This window comes from Colobus angolensis, unplaced genomic scaffold (genome assembly GCF_000951035.1).
Source record: "Colobus angolensis palliatus isolate OR3802 unplaced genomic scaffold, Cang.pa_1.0 Scaffold17, whole genome shotgun sequence".
Classification (NCBI taxonomy): domain Eukaryota; kingdom Metazoa; phylum Chordata; class Mammalia; order Primates; family Cercopithecidae; genus Colobus; species Colobus angolensis.
The window spans coordinates 6,104,786-6,118,695 of NW_012114821.1; the positions used below are offsets into that span (position 1 = coordinate 6,104,786).

At 39.6% G+C, this 13,910-nt stretch overlaps 1 pseudogene across 1 annotated transcript; it reads left to right on the plus strand.

Annotated features, from left to right (window-relative positions):
• Positions 1-344: 344 nt before the first annotated feature.
• LOC105509036 lies at positions 345-1,034 on the plus strand (annotated as a pseudogene). Its single transcript, XR_001001364.1, has one exon. The product of XR_001001364.1 is annotated as a 60S ribosomal protein L9 pseudogene (transcript).
• The last annotated feature ends 12,876 nt before the right edge of the window (positions 1,035-13,910 follow it).

The window sequence follows — 13,910 nt, forward strand, 5'->3', positions numbered from 1 at the left end:
TTACCAAGATTAACTACTCTGAACCTCGACTGCCCTACAGAGACCAAAACATAGCCCCTGAAGTGGATTATTTACTCAAGGGAATCAACTTGGAGCTAAATTGAGTATATTGGGCTCCTTCTATGATAAAAAAGACAGTTATCTATTCTAACGGAAGACATTTTATGAGTATGGGTTTGCTTTTCCTATGTGTTTTAGCCACAGTTCCTACCCAAGGCCTCATTGAATATTTGATCCCCTGGCCTGTGGTCCTACATAATACATCTCATTAGATCAGGGTACCCATTTCATGTAACATGAGGGCTTGTGATCATAAGACATAGAAGTCATAACATGCTTTTGCTGTGTCTACTGCAAGAATGAAGACCATTCTCAGCAATCAGACTGTCGACATTCCAGAAAATGTCGACATTACTCTGAAGGGACACACAGTTATCGTGAAGGGCCCCAGAGGAACCCTGCAGAGGGACTTCAATCACATCAATGTAGAACTCAGTCTTCCTGGAAAGAAAAAAAAGAGGCTTTGGGTTGACAAATGGTGGGGTAACAGAAAGGAACTGGCTACCGTTCGGACTATTTGTAGTCATGTACAGAACATGATCAAGGGTGTTACGCTGGGCTTGCGTTGCAAGATGAGGTCTGTGTATGCTCACTTCCCCATCAACGTCGTTATCCAGGAGAATGGGTCTCTTGTTGAAATCCGAAATTTCTTGGGTGAAAAATACATCCGCAGGGTTCGGATGAGACCAGGTGTTGCTTGTTCAGTATCTCAAGCCCAGAAAGATGAATTAATCCTTGAAGGCAATGACATTGAACTTGTTTCAAATTCAGTGGCTTTGATTCAGCAAGCCACAACAGTTAAAAACAAGGATATCAGGAAATTTTTGGATGGTATCTATGTCTCTGAAAAAGGAACTGTTCAGCAGGCTGATGAATAAGATCTAAGAGTTATCCCACTACAGAAAGAAGATGCCAGATGACTCCTAAGACCTACTTGTGATATTTAAATGATGCAATAAAAGACCTGTTGATTTTTTTGAAAAAAAAAAAGTCATAACATACTGTTATCTTATGATCACCAAGTCATATAACAGACTGTTATGTTATATACTGTTACAACAGTATGTTATATGACATATATATTATGATCACCAGCAAACTGCAGGCACAGCTAAAACCTTAGTTGAGAGGCAGTATTTTAAGAAAATTCAGCACCAGCCTCCAGAATGCAGGAGGTATATTGAATCACAGACGTTATGGTGCTATCTTCTCATTAGGAAAAAGTATATAGGTCCTGAAATAAAGAGGCAGAAGCCAGCAGAGCCTCACACAACTCCAAGTGACCCACTTGGAAAATTTGTCTCCTGACCCTGTAACTCTGGGCTTTGCAGGATTAGATGTTCTGATCCCCAGTGGAAAGTAATTTCACTACCAGGTATAGTAAGTGTTCTGTTTAACTATAAGCTATAGCTTCCATCTAGGAACTGCAGGCTGCTTATGTCCAGGGACCGGCAAGCAAGGAAAGTGACCATTGTAGTAAGAGTAGTCTTGATCATCATCAGGAGGAGATAGGGTTGCTGCGATGCAAAGGTAGCAGGCAGAAATATGGTTAGCACCTGAGTAATCCATTTGGCTACCTCTTGGAGCTCCCTTTGCTGAATTGTGATGGTAAATGGATGATATGGTTTGGCTGTGTCCCCCTCAAATCTCATCTTGAATTTCTACATGTTGTGGTAGGGACCCTGTGGCAGGTAATTGAATCATGGGGGCAGGTCTTTCCCATGCTGTTCTCAGGACAGTGAATAAGTCTCATGAGATTTGATAGTTCTATAAGGCAAGGTTTCCCTGCAAAAGCTCTTTTTGCCTGCTGCCATCCATGTAAGATGTGACTTGCTCTTCCTTGCCATCCACCATGATTGAGGCTTCCCCAGACATGTGGAACTGTAAGTCCATTAAACCCTTTTTCTTATATAAATTATCCAGTCTTGGTTATGTCTTTATCAGCAGCATGAAAATGTACTAATACAATGGACAAATGCAGCAAGCCAATTCAAATCACCCAGGGATGACAGTTTGGGTCACTACCAGGTGAGCCACCAAGACGAGCAGAGGTACCAGGTGAAAACAAAGAGGGTCTAGAATGAATAGTGGAGGAAGGAAACAACGATTATTAGTTGTGGGCCCAATATTAGTTCCCATGGTGGAGGTCGTATTTTATCCTACTAAGATTTGGTTGGGGACAGAGAGCCAAACCATATCTTGAGTCATAATCCCCATGTGTTGAGGGAGGGACCTGGTGGGAGGTAACTTGATCATGGGGGCTGTTCTCCTCATGCTGTTTTTGTGATAGGGAGTTCTCATGAGATCTGATGGTTTAAAAGTGGCAGTTTCTCCTGCCGCCTTGTGAAGGTGTCTTCTTCTTCCGCTGTGAGTGTAAGTTTCCTGAGGCCTCCCCAGCCATGCAGAACTATGAGTCAATTAAACCTGTTTTGTTTATAAATTGCCCAGTCTCGGGTAATATCTTTATAGCAGTGTAAAAATTGACCAATATACCTACTGACCTTTGTTTTCTAAATTTCTTCTATGAAGACAGGCCCGTCAGAATTGTCAAACAGCTGTTTGCTGAATTTGCGTGAAAAATAGTTTTCCCCTTCCCTTCTTCCACCTCAGCCCCGAACTCTAAGTTGCCTAGGTGTCAGTAAATGCACTAAGAGGCTTTCACATACTCAGTAATTTCGTGATTTCTTTCTCTACCTGTTCTTGCTTCCTTCTTTTCTACAGGTGCCAACCCTCAGAATGGTTTCTAATAAGGATTTCACACATGAAACTCCACCCAAGAGTCTGCTTCATGGATAACCCAATCTGAAAAGGGTTGGCCAATGTCCTTAGACTGCATAGCATGTAGAATCATATGCCCATCATTATAACCTATGGTTACACTTTAGAAACTCAATGGTTTAATATGATAGTTACATATTTATAGCCTATGGTTACACTTTAGGAACTAATGTTATAGTTATGTATTTATAAGTTACTTGTGAGATAGGCACATAATTCCCACTTTGATCTATGAGGAAACTGAACTCAAAGCTGAAGTAAATTGTTTAGCTAATGAGAGGTGCAATTGAAAATCAGCATCTGAAAATTGCACATGTGTGAATGGCTGTTAGCTAATAATCAATTTAACTGTAAAATTTTACCAATCATAAATCTGACTCATGAGCTACTTCCTTTGGTCTTTATAAAAATGCAATGAGGCAAGCAAGATTTTGTCCTTCAATCCTACGAAAATGAGGAAATTGCAGCTCATTTTCCTGTCCTGCTCCTCCTCCAGTTCCTCTTCTACCTCCTGACAGCCTACAGTTTTTGCAAAATGATTGATCAGAATGTTAATTCTAAAACCCTACCAGATTCTTAGTGAAATAAAGAAAACATCTCATCACATTGTTCATATTTTTTAAATTATTTTACTAAGGGATGAATTAGTTATTTAAAGGTTCTGAACCTCAACATCATTGCATGTAAAATTTGCACATTTGAAAGCACTATTCACAAGCATTTGCAATAAAAAACTGATAATAAAGGGACATTTCTAAATATTCTGGAATTCCTAAGCAGACTCGATCTTCAGGGTAACATGGAGTGAGGGATAAGAATGCACAACAGTGTGTCCAATATAATAAGTGGGTAATGAGGCAGACCTGCGTTTGAGCACAAGTGCTTTCCTTTCATCCAGATTCATGGGCAGGCACTTTAGGAAAGACTCAGTGCCCTGGGACTGGAAGGTAGTTTAGAATATGCAAGTGAGCAAGAGGAATGGTGCTCAACCAAGATGAGTGAAGCCAGGGCAACACCACATCTGCTCAGAGTGGCTCACTGCAGAGTTCAGTTGAAAGTAAGTGTCAAGCCCAAACTATTTACCAGTATATGCTCAAAATGCAGGATAAGGAAAAGACTGTTCTGACTCTTTCTGGAAGCAGACAGGGTGTACATTATAAATAAGTAGTCTTTATGTGCTGAAAAATCTCAGCTTAGGAATGAGGACTGGAGGATGTTAAATATCCTTCCAAATTCCCTCCCATTTCACCACCGGAGGAATAATTATTCTTTTTCCTTGTAGGTATTTTAAATGCTGCATTTTATGGTACTATTTTCAAAATAGCTCTTAAACCTGAAGACTTATGCATGATATGCCTGCGAACTTGTGTCAGGATCTTCATATTTCCCACCCATTAATGAACAGGGGGATGTGGTGGTAAATTCAAAAATAGGTCACTTGAAGTCATGTGGCAATTTCAAATTTCTTGTTACTGTTATGTGTATGTTTGTGTATATGTGCATGTGTGTTTAAATACACTCCTTAACGACCTTCTCTCATTTGACTCTTGCCCTGCTCTTTAGAAAACAAATGAATACATCATAAATAATGGACAGATGAAGATGTGAAATAGATGAAACTTATTTTCCTGGAAGAGGTCTTAAGGTTAGAAACGTTCCTGTTAATTCCTTTTGAAAATGAAAAGATATCCTAGAGGTTACAAAATATAGAAAAACAACATACTTTACAGCTAAGCTATTCAGGTCTTCCTCATTTTAAAGGAGAACAGACAGACACAGAAGTTTGACATGACTTACGCAGAGCTACCCAGGGGTGGTTCTACAGATAAGGGGATAGGTTCAAGTTGTCTCCATATGAATGAAGTGGAAAGTACGCATTAGACTATTGGGCTGCACAGTTTTGTATTGGGTGAAGATATTTCCTCCATAGCTAACCAATCACTATGAAAATACGCCCCCTAGAGAAGAGGAAGAAAATAATTTCAGGAAACAACTCTGACCTCAACATTCACCAGCACAGTGACTGAGTTACTTAGTTCAGCTTTCCTGCACCCAGTTTCCTCATCTCTGAAATGTAACTGATAACGTTGTCTTACTCACAAGAGAGTGAGTCTTCTCTTTCCCACTCTGAGAAAAGAGAGGCCCCAGTGTGAAAACTTGAAATGTGCCATACAGTTAGGGCAATGTCGTTTTCAGATCCTGTTTGCAGAGCTGAATATCCTCAACGGCCGAAGTAAAACAGTCCAGGAGAATGTGACATGGGTTCTCAACTTCCAGCACATGTCTGTCATTGGTAGGTCACCCTGGGGAGATGTAAACTCCCAGGCACTTCCAGCTGATTTAGACCCCCGTAGCCCAAGAGCATTTACTTTGAGAGTGTCCATCCTTACAAATGTGGTGATTCACCTGTCTTTTTACAGGCCAGTCTGGGGAATTAACCAGAGGTATAATGGGCCCACCAACTCCCTACATGCATACTAATTTCTTCCATTCCACAAGACGACTTGATTATGACCATGCTGGCTAAAGGGAATGTCAGTTTTGTATACTCTAGGGGGCATTTTCGAGTTTAATTACTTCTCTATTAGTCAGAACTAGTGTGAGCATTGTGTCAGCTGCTAACTACGTCCATTTTGATTACGCATTTGGAAACTGGGGAAATGACTAAGATGACTGTTGGACGCATTTGGATCTATTATCAGAGCCGGGTCAGAACTCTATTTGTCATCTTACCTTCATAATGCCTTGTTTTCTCTGTGAGGACTTTGAGACCCCTAAGAACTGTGCCAGCTCAGATCTATATCCAAAACCTTTATAAATAAATGCTCCTTCCCACTGCCCAATTATTCATAAAATGACCATAGAATCCTTTGGGGAAAAGGACTGAGAAAATCACCGTAACAAGTGATTTATTCAGATTTAGTTAGATCACTAACTATGGGTATCATGGCGTTGCTAGATCCATCCTCAAGGTGAACTTGTCCCTCCTTCCACTGAGGTGTCCTGAGACCGAACTGGCTTAGTTCTGAAGAATTGAGAGAGATCACAACTTTCCATTTGCCTCCGCCCAAGCTCCTTTTTTATCTTAATGCATGTGTATTTTACATATATACGCACTAATAAACAATTCCTTTGTTGGCTACTTACATATCTTACCCTTATGAATGCTATGGTCTGTTGTCCATCAACAAAGAACCCTGTGGGTAAATTGGGTCCTAGCTTGTCACTGTGGCCTTGCTATCTAATATGGTGATTATATAAGCCTTGTTACTGATGGTTGATTGCTGTCTCTCCCAGCCTCTGCTGTTCTGTCATCCCACCACCAGCCTACTGACACTAGGGGACCCACGTCTGTCACATCATCTCCCAGCATCAGCCTCCACCTGGAGATGCTGAGTTTCTCAACAATGTCAGTTGTTTCCCCACTGGGACATTTCATTTAATTGAGAACAGTATTCTTTACTTCCACTAGAGAACTGTAATCAGTTAATGGGTTTTCCAGTTGAATGTAGCAGACCCATTCTTTTGTGCCTTGTTGGCTGAGACTTTTGATCACTACCTTAAAATTTTTGAGACAGTTCTCACGTCTCTGCCTCATTCCAAGTGAGATATCTTTTTCTCCCCCTCAAAGCTTATATAATCCCTCCCAGCAGTGAACTAGACTGTCCTCCAGAATGCTTGGTCAACACATTAAATCCCAAGCCTTGGGAGGGTGCTCTATGTTACTCATTCTTGCTCAGCTTCATAATTTACCTGGATCTGGGATGGCGCCTTGAAGATTGACTCCCAGGCATACTAGTTCTGGATAATATGTTTTGGTCAGATCTCGCAGCTTTCTTTGGTAAGTAATTCTGTTATTCTTTTACCATTGCCCCCATTGGGTTATCATAAGCACAGAGAGTATATTGGTTTAGAGTTCAGGAGAAGTAGGGCATATATTGCGGAGGGCAAGTATTATGTTGACAAGGTATCTGCCTCGGTTGAACTTCTGTTTGGACACCAGTAACTGGATGAGGGCTGATTTTTTCTAGTAGGGCGAGTGGCTAGTTTTTCATGCCTGGAGGCCTGAGGGTATCTGGATTTTTAAAGAAGTATTATGCACATCCACCCACAAGCTCTCATCATAAGTTTCAAGGTATCATTCTTTCCCCATAAGGACCTTGACGTTAGCCTAGGAAGTTTTCCCAGATAGCAAATTCAGTTCTCTCTCAAGATCTATTAACCATAATATTGTGTGACCTGGTCTTCAATAGTTCACGCCTGCCATAAGGAATATGTTTAAGATGTGGTCATGATGGCTTTCTGAAATTTGCACAACATCTTAAATTTGTCATTGGATGATTTGAGTCTCATTTTCTGTGTTCAGTTTCTCCATTTTTCCACTATGGTCCTTTTCATTTCCCCTACATCTTCTAAGTGCCAAAAATAAACAAGTCCGTGCAAATCTATGTCTATCTCATCCCAGTTTTCCATGGATGAAAGCTTTAGTTATAATGTTACCATTTAACAGGAGCATTCAACACTGTTTACCGTTATTAATGGGGTCCATTTTGCCACCTGCTCAATGAGTGATCTGGGTCCTGAATTCCCTTCCTAGAATTTGTTTCCTAGAACCATGTTTACCTTCTCTCTTCCATCAGGTTCCCAGTGATGAAGGTTTGTGTGCAAATGTCTCATTTAAGTGTGCAAATTGGTAATGAAGTGTAGAAAACAGGATGGGAAAGGGGAAGAATCCAAGTAAAAGTAAGATTTCAGATAAGGTCCTGTGGAGGCTGGCTTCTGCTGATTACACCGAGAAGCTCTGGAATGTAGTTAATCTCAGACTCTTACCTGAGACAAAAGACCTGGGAACCCATATTCCTGGACCCATCAATCATTGGCTACAGGCAGCCTGGGGGGATATAAACTCATGGGTATTTGCAGTTTGAGGCAGATTGGCCCAGAAAGCCTAAGGGAAGTTTAAGAAGAGATATAACTGCATGTTGAAAAAAAATCCAGAGCTGGAGATGAGACACACAAAGTAGAACCTATCTGACTCCCGACAGGGTATGCTATACGAAGTTATGGATTTTACAGTCCTTTCAGAAATAGAAGGATGGGCTCAGGTCAGCTATCCTTTTTAGAACAGTTTTTTATTTAAGAGAATTATTACAAAGATGGTACAGGGGGTTCCCATAAAATCTACATATAGTTTCCCCCATTAACATCTTATATCTGTAGGGTACTGTCATAGTTTATTTGTACTGCTGAAACACAGCTCTGTAAAACACTACATACTGGGTAATTTATAAACAACGTTTTCTCAGCTATGCAGGCTGGCAAGTACTAGATCTCAATGAAGTTCACGATCAAGTCACCAGCAGTCTCTGTCTAGTGAGGAACCCCAGTCTGTCTTCATGATGGCACCTCATTCCTACATCCTGCGGTGGAGATATGGTTTGGATTTGTGTCCCTACCCAAATTTCAGGCCGAATTGTAATCGCCAGTGTTGAGGTACTTTTCCTCAATTGTCCTCGCTTTGGCCTTGGTGCGAGCGGATTGGATCCTGGGGTTTGAGTTCTCATGAATAGTTTAGCATCATCCTCCCTTAGTACTGTAGCATGAGTTATCATGAGATCTGGTTGTTTAAAAGTGTGTAGCACCTCCCCCCTCCCTTTCACCTGCTCCAGCCATGTAAGATGTGCCTGTGTGATGTTAATGTTGAGAGTCAACTTGATTGAAGGATGCAAAATATTGTTCCTGGGTATATCTGTGAGGGTGCTGGCATAGGAAACTAACATTTGAGTCAGTGAACTGGGGGAGGCAGACCCATCCTCAACCTGAGTGGGCACCATCTTAATCAGCTGCCAGTGCAGCTAGGATAAAAGCAGGCAGAGGAACATGGAAGGGCTAGACTGGCTGAGTCTTCCGGCTCTCATCTTTCTCCCGTGCTGGATGCTTCCTGCCTTAGAACATTGGACTCCAGGTTCTTCAGCTTTGGGACTCTTGGACCTACGCCAGTGTTTGTCAGGGACTCTTGTGCCTTCAGCCACAGACTGAAGACTGCACCGTCAGCTTTCCTACTTTCGAGGTTTTGGGACTCAGACTGGCTTCCTTGCTCTCCAGCTTGCAGATGGCCTATTGTGGGACTTCACCTTGTGATCGTGTGAGTCAATACTCCTTAATAAACTCCCGCTCATATATCTATCCTGTTAGTCCTGTCCCTCTCCCTCTAGAGAACTCTGATACAGCCTGCTTCCCCTTTGCCTTCTGCTGCGATTGTAAGTTTCCTGAGGCCCCCCCAGAAGCCAAGCAGATGTCACAATTACGCTTCCTGTACGGCCTGTGGAAGTGTGAGACAGTTAAACCTCTTCTTTGTAAGTTACTTAGTCTAAGGCATTTCTTTGCAGCAGTGCAAGAATGGACTAACACAGGGAACAACACTGTGTTAGTGTTGTCTTCACATGGCAGAAGGGCAAGATAACCCAACACTGCATGAGTCCTCTTTTATAAGGTCCCTAATCCCATTTATGAAGGAGGAGCCCTTATGCACTTATCACCTCTTAAAGGCTGCACCTTCTTAATGCTATCACATTGGCCATTAAGTTTCAACATCTGAATTTGAGGGAATTCATTCTTTTATAATAATGTAGTGGGTACATTTGTTTTGAATATTAGCCACTTATCAGAAGTGTGTTTGCAAATATTCTCAATCCATAGGTTGTCTCATTTCCTCTGCCGTAAGTTCATTTGATGTAATTTGTCTGTTCTTGCTTTTGTTGCAATTTTTGGAATTCTATCCAAGAAATCATTTCCCAGAAGACCAATGTCATGGAGATTTTTCCTTATGTTTTCTTCTCATAGTTTTGTAGTTTCAGGTCTCACATTTAAGTCTGTAATCCATGTTAATTTTTGTACATGGTATAATAAGGGTATTATTTCATCCTTCTGCATGTGAATATCCAGTTGTCAAACACCATTTCTTAAAGAGATTGTCCTGTACCCATTTTATATTTGATACCTTTGTCAGAAATCAGCTGAATATAAATCTAATTTGAAAGTTTTTCCAAGTTCTCTGGTTCTGTTCTATTGGTCTATGTGTCTGTTTTTAGCACCGTGCTGTCTTTAACATAGTACAAAACTGTAATAATCAAGACAGGTAGTGTGAGGCCTTCGGCTTTGTTCTCTTTGCTCAGAATTGCTTTGGCTATGGTGGTGGTGGGAGACACTTCTATGGTTCCACACCCGTTTTAGGATCGTCTTATTTCTGTGAATAACATCATTGGAATTTTGAAGGGGATTATGTTGAATCCCTGGATTGCTTTGAGTGGTATGGACATTTTAATAGTATGAATTCTTCCAATATCAACTCAGATCTCTTTTGTTTGTATCTAACTTCTTTCAATATCTTGTAGTTTTCAGCATACAGGTTCTTATTTGCGTAATTTTGAGTACATTCTTAGCTGTTGTAAGTGGGATGGTCTTCCTGATTTTTCGGATCGTGTTAGAAACATGTCTAATTTTTGTGAGTTCATTTTGTATCCTGCCACTTTCCTTGAGTCATTTATTGGTTCTAATATGTTTTTAGTGATGTGTCCAGCATTTTCTACCTATGATATCAGATCATCTGCATACGGGGACAATTTAACTTCTTCTGTTCTAATTGAAATGTTTTACTTTCTTTTTACCTAGTTGTTCTGGCTAGGGCTTCTAGTACTATGTTAAATAGAGGTATCCAAATGACCATCCTTGTCTTTCTCCAGGATCTTAGAGGAAAGGCTTTCAGCTTTTCACCATAAAGTATGTCAGCTGTGGCTTTGTCACATGGCCTTTATCATGTTGTGGTTCATTTCTTCTGTACTTAGTTTGAGATGCCTCATTACAAGGCAGTTTTGTCAAATGCTTTTTCTGCATCTACCGATACGGTCTTGCGGTTTTTGTCTGTTCTGTTAATGTGGCTTCACATTTATAAGTTTACACATACTGAACCACTCTTGCATCCCTGTGATAAGCTCCACTCGATTGTGAATGCTTTTAATGTGCTCTTGAATTTGGTTTGCCAGTATTTTGAGGATTTTTGCATTATGTTCTTCAGGGATGTTAGTCTAATGTGTCCTTGTCAGCTTTGGCATCAGGGTAATGCTGGTTTCATAAAGTGCATTTGGAAGTATTACCTTCACTTGAATTTTTAGAAATGTTGGGGAAGGACTGGTAACCATTCTTTAAATGTTTGGTGGAATTCAGCAAATCCATCAGGTCCTGGGCTTTTCTTTGATAGGAGACCTTACTACTGATTCAATCTTACTCATTATTGTTATGTTTGGATTTTTTATTTCTTTATGACTTAATCTGGGTAGGCAGTATGTGTCTAGGGGTTTATCTACTTTCTGGGTGATCCACTTGGTACATAATTGTTCATAGTAGGCTCTTATGTTTCTCTGAATTTATCGGAAATTCAAAAGAACTGATTTTTCAATCTGAGTCTTAGCTAATGGCTTATTTTTGAAAAAACTCTTACTGATATTCTTTTTCTAGTCTATTTTGTTTACTTCTGCTATGATCTTTATTTCATGTTGTTGCTAACTTTGGGCTTAGTTTGCTCTAGTCCCTTGTGTAATGTTAGGTTTTTTGACATCTTTGATAGAGGCATTTATTGCTATAAACGCCCTGAATGGCTTTTTCTGCATCTGATAACCTTAGGAATGTTACGTACCACTTTGTCTCAAGGCATTTAAATTTTAATTGCTTCATTGACCCATTGATTGCTCAGCAACATGTATAATTTGTATATATTTGTAAATTTTCTGATTTTCTAATTTAATATTGTACTCAGGAAAGATACCTAACATGATTTTCAATCTTAAGGTTTTTCTTTTATAATTTCTGCAACCTGGGAACTTCAAGTTGCCTTGAGCATATACTCCCATCTTAAAGTTTCTAAAACTTGCTTTGTAACCTACCATATAATCTATCTTGGAGAAAATTGTTTGTGCTTTTAAAAAAAATGCATTTTTGGATTAAGTGTTCTGTGTATGTCTTCTAGGCTTAGTTCATCTAAAGTATAGTTGAAGTCTAATGTTTTCTGATTTTTCTCTCTGGATGATCAGTCTGTTGCTAAAAGTAGGGTAAAGTTCCCTACTATTTTATAGAGTCTCTCTCCCTTCAATTCTATTAATATCTGCTTTATATGTTTATGTGCTCCTAGTTGGATTCATATGTATTTATACTTGTTATATCTTGATGAATTGACCCCTTTATTAATGAATAACTTGTCTAATTTTAAAGTTTCTGACTTTTAGCTTGCCTGGTAAGGACAGCTACTCCTGCTGTCTTTTAGTTTCCAGTTGCATGGTATATTAGTCTGTTCTTACACTGCTGTAAAGGAATACCTGAGACTAGGTGATTTATAAAGAGGTTTTATTGTCTCACAATTCTACAGGTTGTACAGGAAGCACAGTGGAATCAGCTTCTGGGGAAGCCTTAGGAAACTTACAATTATGGCAGATGGTGATGAGAAAGCAAGCACATCTTACCTGGCTAGAGGAGGAGGAGGAAGGGGCATGTGGTGTGGTGCCACACACTTTTAAACAACCAGATCTCACGAGATTTTACTATTACAACAATGGCACCAAGAGGGATAGTGTTAAACCATGAGAAACTGCCCCCATGATCCAATCACCTCCCACCAGGCCCCACCTCCAATATTACAATCCTACATGAGATTTGTGTGGGGACACAGATCCAAATCAGATGGAGTATCTTTTTCCATTTCTTCACTTTTATGCTATGGGTGTTTTTACAGGTCAAGTGAGTTATTAAATGCAGCATGGAGTGTTTTTAAAAGATCTATCTAGCCACTCTGGCTTTTAAATGGAGGATTTAGTCCTCTTATGTTCAAGGTAGTTATTAACAGGTAAGTACTGACATTTTCTGGTTGTTTCATAGATCTTTTGCTCCTTTCTTCCTCTTGCTGTCTTCCTTTGATTTTTTTCTTCCTCTTGCTGTCTTCCTTTGATTTTTTTCTTCCTCTTGCTGTCTTCCTTTGATTTTTCCATTAGTATTTTTTTAAATACATTTTAATTGACAATGTTGTACATATTTATGGGGTTCAGTGATGTTTCAGTACATATAATGTACAGTGACCAGATCAGGGTAATCATCTGAAACATTATTTGTGTTGGGAACATTCAATACCCTTTTAGTATCTTTATCTATAGTATCCTTGAAACTTATAGTTAACTATAGTCATTCTATAGTGGTATAGAATACTAGAACGTATTCCTCCTTTCAAGCTGTGATTGTGTATACTTTAATAGATCTTTCCCTATTTTTCCCTTTCCTATTCTTCTCAGCCTCAAAATATCATTGAGTTTCTACTTTTGACTTAAGAGGTCAACTTTAAGCTTCCATATATCAGTCAGAACATGTGTTTTGCTTTCTGCTCATGGCTTATTTCACTTAATATCCTCTAGTTCCATCCATGTTGCCATGAATGATAGGATTTTAATTTCTGAATAATATTCCATTGTTCTTATCCACATTTTCCTTATCGCCTGTTGGACACCTAGTTTGACTATCTTGGCTATTGGGAATAGTGCTGCCATAAATATAGGGGTGAAGATGTCTCTTTGATGTAATGATTTCAATTCCTTTGGGTAACTACCCAGTAGAATTACTGGATCACAGGGTAGTTCTATTTTTAAACTTTGAGGAACCTCCATACTGTTCCCTGTGGTGACTGTACTTGTTTACATTCCCACCAATGTATACAATTCCCTTTTCTTCACATTCTTACCAGCATTTTTGTGTTTTTGATAACCATCTGAACTATGGTAAGAAGATGCTTCATTGTGGTCTGTATTTACCTCAAGATTAATGATGTTGAAATATTTTGTTGGCCATTTATATCTTCTTGAGAAGATACTGGTTCAGATTGTCTTTAGATTTGTGCTGTTGAGTTCCTTGCATATTTTATTAATTCCCTGTTGGATGAATAGTTTGCAAATACTTTATTCCATTCTGTAGGTTACCTTGTCACTTTTGCTGTGCAGAAACACTTTAGTTCTATATCATTCCATTTGTGTATTTTTGAT